Raw genomic sequence first — 7,395 nt, 5'->3', positions numbered from 1 at the left:
ATATTAAATTAGCATCCAGGGAATCATCCCTTTGATTTACGACCGCATGCTTCAGTCCTCTGCCACTTTGCCAGGGCAGCCCAGGTCGAGGTCCTCTCGAAAGAGTTTTTGAGCCTAGTTACTCCATGGATAGTTCGTCTAAGCCAGAGTTCCCCAAACTTTTTTGAGTCGTAGACCCCTTGTCCATGTTTTCCCGCGTTGGGTAGACCCCCTGCTTACTTGATATTGATTTCCTGTAAATTTCTAACTGTAGTGAAGTTTAGTGTTAAAAACTTAAAGTAAAAACACATGTTAAATTATACATTTATTAATTGAATTTAAATTAAAACTACTCAAAATAAAATTTTGTATCTGTTATGTAAAATATACGGAACATATTAATATTTTTTTACTTTATAGGTACTTTTATAAATAATGTAAATGTTTTGATATTTTAAGATAGTATGATGTAAGTAAATAGGTACTATCACTGTATGTGTTGAGATCCACTATCGTGGACCCCCATTTTCATATCATGGACCCCCAAATTTTTTCTCGCTGACGTAGACCCCTTGCAGATTGTCATAGACCCCTAGGGGTCGATATAGACAACTTTGAGAATCACTGGTCTAAGCGATCTAGGAGTTCGACAAGCTTCCAATCCGGTGAAATTCTTCCAATCAGCTGACATTATGAATAAATAAATGACTAAGTAGAGAAGATACTTTTTTTTTAAATTGAATCAAAAAAAAAATTAGCATTCTTATCTATCTAGCATTTAGCGGTTATAGCACAATATTTACTTCAGAAATCCGTAACAATTATCGTAAAAATTTTATGGGCTTTTCTCATTTTATATACAAGACATTTATTATAAAACTAGTGATACGCTCTTTCCTTACAATGTGATGTGATCAAATGAATTTATGACTAACATCTGTGTTTATTAAAATTTTTCGTAGATTTTTTCTAGTGTTTTTACTAAACACTGTTTAGATTCAAAACCAAAATGAAAACAACAATGATACTACAAAAATACACGCAAAACCCTTTTGCAAAATACCTGTAAGCAAGGAATATTTATTATGAAAACACATAACGAATCTATGGCAAGTTATATCTATTCCGCAGTGCCCATAGGTAACTGTACTATGTATCAAACATTACATTTAAAATCCAGCCCTATTTTTCTATTTAAATATCTATTAGGGTGTCTTAATCTGAAATAGTCCAATAGAGTCGTCTAGCCCTATTTAATACAGATAGAATAAGTGATGAAATAAATTGAAATTGTATCAATTTATATTCACCCTCGGGTTGACGGACCTGTTTTAATAAACAAGTTCCTCAGGATAACTGTGGGAGTGACCTTCGGAGAACCGGGGTGAGTGTTTGGGGTGCTCCTTCAAGGGTAAGGTCACATGGAAGTCCCGTGCGATTGACTTTGTTGCCGGCCAAGTTACACTTATAAATAATAAAGACATCATACTTGATTTCTGTATAATTTACGCATTTTAATAATAGTATTAATGAATCTCTGTTTAGATGCTGTCGAAGTTTTTTTTTTCGAACTTCACAGTTTCCTTTTTGGTGTTATACAGGGTGATTGATTACAGGTGCTAATATTCGTTGACGAGTCTTTGACTGAAATATTAGGACATTTAAAACCGGAAAGTAATGTCGTTTCTTTCGACATATTTTACAGAAAAATCGATTGATGTTTATTGCTCCGGCATTGAGAATTTGTATACTAGATGGCAAAAGGTTGTTGATAACGAAGGTGAATATATTGTTGTACAGATATAAAAACTTGTTAAAAATGTAGTCGTGTGAATTTAACTTATAGCGACATTATTTTCCGATCCCCGTAATAGTTTGAACTGTTTTGTAATATACAGGATGCTCGATTATAGGTCTAAAAACTTTAAAAGTATGAATAGATCTATATGCTCATTTGTCCATTTAAACTTTTAATTAAGTTTTGACACATATTTCCAACAACCCTGTATAAAGTGATCGCTCTGAAATGTTACACTAATTTATTTATTCCTTTAGAATACGATAGGCCAATAACTTCTGGCAGTATAAATTCTATAAACAACAATTAATTTTAAAAATAGTAATTCATTAGTCGAATTTTAAAGACACTTTTACTTTATTATCATTACTTTTTCTTAATTATTGAACCATTGTTTGTTGACTAGAATGCTCCATATATTAATTGATAGGAAAGGCGCAATACATTCTATCTTAATGATTTTACACTTATAACAAATCCTAAAAAGTAAACTGTACCGTAAGTACGTAACTTAGGTCGGGTAATATTACTAGATTGCAAGGACGATGAGCTCTTAGAACGCTTTGGCGGAAGCTCCATGGCAAACCTGGCGGAGAGACCTCTGCTTGGTGATGGTACGTGTTCAGTATTCCGACTCAAGGGCGCAAGAGAACCGAACCTCAACTTGGTCTGTTGCCTTTATCTATCTAATGTTACCAACGCTTCGAGTAAAAGCGTAAAGTGCTGGTAGAAGAACTGGCGGAAGAAAACTATTTTATGCCAGTATCTTTATAGACTAAAAGAATATTATTAGCTAAGTTTGATAGAAATGTGTCTACGCTATTCATTTATTCACGACGTTCGGTATTGTATCCTTTTCGAAGTTTACAGGTACATTTAACTTAGTTTGTGGATCTGAAATTTGCAATTTATAAAAGTTGAGGAATTTAAAATTGAATTTAGAAGGACACTTCCTATAGAAGGTCAGTGACATTGACGCTTAAAATTTTTTATGACTTAGTTTAAATAAGATGCTTTGTAAGTTATAAAAACTCAAAAGCTTACGTCATCATCATCACCATCACCATTTAAGCTGTAGAAAGTCCTGCTTAATTTCCAATGCGACCGGTATGAAGCGGCCTGCATCCGGCGTCTTTCGACGTAATAACTTCGTCTGTCCACTTTATGTGTGGACGTTGTCAACCGTGCTTGCCTATCTGTGGTCTTCACTCCAGAACTATAAGGCCCAACGGCCATTTGTTCTGTGCGTTACGTGACCTGACCCCCTGCCATTTGATCCTGCAAATTTGTCGGCCAATGTCATTTACTTTCTTTAGTCAATGAATACCCTTACTTCTGCTCTAATCTTCTAGAGGAATCCTGAGCTCATTAAGTGACTGTGAACTTATTAATGAGGTACAGCGGGGAGACGTTTCTGTGCTGCGGTGTGTAGGTTGACCATCTATTTGTTTTTAGTGCAAAAAAACAGATATAACTCACGAGAGATTACAGAAGATTACACGTTCTTCTTGATAAAAGAAATACTCTGCCACGCTGCGATGTGAACAATCGTCGTACCAGTCGATTAATTAAATCGATTTAATTTGAAATTTTCATCGTTGATTCTCTTAAAGCATTATCTTAATTTCTTCAACTCTTATAATCGTATCCGGCAAATAATAAAGAAAATGTCAGTTGTCCTGTATGTGACCAGCTGACTGCCACTTCATCTTGCTAATCCACTGGTCTATGTCGGTGAGTTTCTTTCGCTTAGAACCTACCCGTCGCCATGGTTGAGCGACTAGAAGCCTGCCAATGAAACCAAAACTGAGATATTTAATGGAATCAGGCGTTACCTTGCGGAAATCCATCTTAAGTAAGAAAAGGACCAATATTTAGCCACTTCCGCACATACAGTGGTAGTCGTGCAACAAAGTGCACCGCCGTGCATTAGTGCCAGAGAGTTGACTCTGTGTTTGGCACTAATTGGTGTAACATAACTCCTGAAGATGCCCCGTGGAGGGGTGAAACACGTGTTGAGTGGTTTAACAGTGGCAGTTGTGTAATTCGCATTGTTTGCCGCATACGCATTTACCAGCGGGCTGGCGGGCGGTGCACTTTGTTGCACGACTGCCACTGCATGTGCGGAAGTAGCAAAACTGAGAGACCACTTTTCACTTTTCATAATAACTTGAAACAACTCAACGGTATTACACGAGATAGCTAGAACAATTATATTAATACAAGTTGATAATATATCGTTTAGAAATTTAAGTATCACTTAACGTTACATCTTGTTATCTGATATCAAAATGGAGGCCCAGGGGAAGAGGATTGAGACTTGCGATTCATAGTTCACGAGTTCGATTCCTGGTATACAATCTTATATATAATTTACATTCACTACTGCTCACAAAGTATCTAGGAGATGGGCTATAGAGTCATTTCTGTACCATGATACCACACTGCGATTCGTGGCGATTATGTTATATCCCCCCATAGATACTATTGTGTGAGGCATATGCCTGGCAATGGGTGTCTATGGGCTGAAACATAGACAACGAATTATGTACAAACTTCTTTCTGCTAATTCTTGAAACGGATTTTAGTTAAAACTGTTGGTGCTGTATATATTTTCTCACTGTTTCATATTGGCTGCTTAATTTGCCTGTTTTGGAACAAGAGATGAAGTACAGTGTTTTAGCGCATATCTGTAAGCTGGATGTATATTTATATCACCTTTCACCGTCAAAGCCAACGTTAACTCTAGGTCGGCTGTTGTTTGTGCCATAAGCCATAACCATTTAAACTGGAATCTTCCTCAACTTGAACCGAACAATTGATAAGGTAAACAGTGCAATAAAAATGTATATTATAAATTAATTATATAAATACTAATATTGAAAATGTACAAGATATAAAATTAACTAAAAAACCTGTGAGTTATATAAATTGTATAAATAAACTAAACTGCAGTAATTGAGGATGGATCAAAGGATATTAGAGCGGAGGAGAAATATTGACTGAATTATGAAATGAAGAACAGAATGATAGAGATGGCTAAGAATAGAAAAAGAGTACGGAAAATATTATACAGGTAGTGAAAAATTTAATATGGAGTAAAACCCTGTTCCCAACAAAATAGGGAGTGGAACAAAAAAAAAACTTTTAAACTGGATGCTCCGAATATTCACTCTTGGGAGCTTTTGAATCCAATCGCTTCATGCAGGAACCTGATATCTTGTCAATGTCTGTCTTAGTCTCGAGGAAGACCTTGAACTTAGTTCCTTTAAAGGAACCTAGTTTGCTTTTCTAGTTTCTGCTTCCACTTTGATCTATACGACTGATTTTCGAGACACTTTGTAAGCACGTATTTCTTGTTATAAATCAATCTATATCGTAAAGAGATCGTGGTCTAGTGCTCCAATAGCTCAAACTTGTAGAAGCTGTAAGTACAGTTAATAGTATTTGTTGACAAAAAAGTTTTTTTTACTCTATGTCAATGATATATTTCATCTATATATACAGTATGATTGTTTATAGACGTAAAAGCTTTAAAAGGTTGAATTTTTTACCCTTATTTCCAATCACTCTGTAATATGTTACATTAATTTATTTTGTACAGTCACCCTGTATAGTGTATATACTTTGTGTTAATGTAGAAGAATTTTTACATTTATTATTCTTGTGTATTTCTATTATCTATACCTGCAGGCTATACTGCTAGAAGTTATTGGCCTGTCGCATTCTAGTTGAGATTCAGAGTGATTACTTTTAACATCTATAAGCAAACAACCTGTGTAAACTTTTAATAAAGCACGTGCTTTTGCAAGGATCGAACCCGCGACATTCGGAACATATGGCGATGCGACCTCTTATCCGCCGCGCCTGTCGCGTGATATAAATGGCCCCACAACTTAATATGGTAATTCAAAAGTAGTTTTATGAACCCACTGATCTTGGGTAGAATATTAAACGACTGCTACGCTTTAACCTTCGCAAACGCACAGACGGCGGCGTCCACGCGCATTGCGACGTACGAATACTAACTCTACTGCATTACGATAAGGACTATATTCAAATGTATGTATTATGCAATTGTGTATGTACTAGTGCGATGCTATAGGTATAGACGCCTTGGAGTCTGGCTTGTTTCGTTAGTAGGCATAAAACATCGGCTGTGTCGAAACTGTTTCGCTTAGGAATGTTTTTTTTTTTTTATGTATATAAATTCCTACGCCAAGGAGAAAATGCATTGAGCCACAGTACAACGGCCTTGAACTGAGTTGACGAACCTTTTAATATATTTTATCACGTTGTATAATCAGTTTATCCTTTTTCGTTGTTCGTAGACACCCACTGCAAGGCATATGCCTCCACCAAAGATACATATATATATATGTGGATATATCATAATCGCCACGTTGTAGGCAGATTGGCAATCGTAGTGTGGTATTATGGTATGCAGAAGACGTTGTTGCCCATCCTCTGGAGTATTATCCTTTTTAGTGCTGGACATATGCCTCGTTCTCATATTTTCAATAGGATCAATTGAAAGCGGCACCCAGCGTCTCCCGCCGACCTGGACAAAATCATCTACTCATCCCGTGAGCGGATGCCCTACGCCACGCTTGCGGGTCCTTGGTCTTTACTCCAGAACCTTTAGGCTTCAGTCACCATCAGATCTGTGCGATAGTGGCCTATATCCATATAAATTCTGTCTGCTTTCCTTCGGTCTTATTGGGTCTTACACTGCGCTATTTACGAGAGTAGATAAGATATTATAAAACCAGAGTAAGAAGTTTCCTAATTATTTTTTTTAAATAAAACATCAATATCTGCTCACATACCTTAATTTTTGAATCAAGGCAAAAATTAAAAAAAAAATCGTTTCGTGGATTGTTCACTTCTCATAAAGGATGTCATTTCTGTTTATGAGGTCAATTGACGTGTTTAAAGAAAAGCGTAATTTTATGTCCAATGTATAAATCTTTGCCAGTTGATATCCATATGTTTGGAAATAAATATTTAAAATTATAAAGTAAAATATATATGTCACATATGTCCCTAGCTCGTTTGAAAATTACTTTTGAAGCTATAGTAAAAATATTCCGCTATTTGTGTCCATACGCGGACTTAGTTAATGCTTATAATGCCTACACGTTAACACATTAAGGACTCCATGTTAACATATAACTTTTTCGGGACAACATAAATTATAAATGCAGTGTTTTAAAATGAAGGAGATATGTACTATTAACTGAATAATCATTATTCATTAAGATGAATATTTATTAACTAAAAAAGTTTTTACTGTGTAAGCGATACATCATCATGTCAGATGGTAGACTCCGACTTCATGGCATCGGCCACCTGCAAAGATCGTGATGCTGACCATTCTTGCGCTGTCCGCATTCAGCCATCTTGACCATGTCGATGGTCCATATAGGAATTGAAGGAACTAATATGAGCACCAACTTTCCTATCATTACCTAAATTTGCAGGGTAGACTTATGATGACGACGACTCGAAGAATTTTTGTCTCAACTGCCATATATACTAATCATTGAGATTTAAACATATGTATAAGATAATTTATCAACTTATAGTATAAAAAAGCGATTGGATCATTGATTGTT

This window comes from Battus philenor, unplaced genomic scaffold (genome assembly GCF_028537555.1).
Source record: "Battus philenor isolate CCGP_79_NKW_IND1 unplaced genomic scaffold, ilBatPhil1.0.hap1 SCAF_20, whole genome shotgun sequence".
Lineage (NCBI taxonomy): Eukaryota > Metazoa > Arthropoda > Insecta > Lepidoptera > Papilionidae > Battus > Battus philenor.
Note: the sequence above shows the minus strand (reverse complement) of the source record.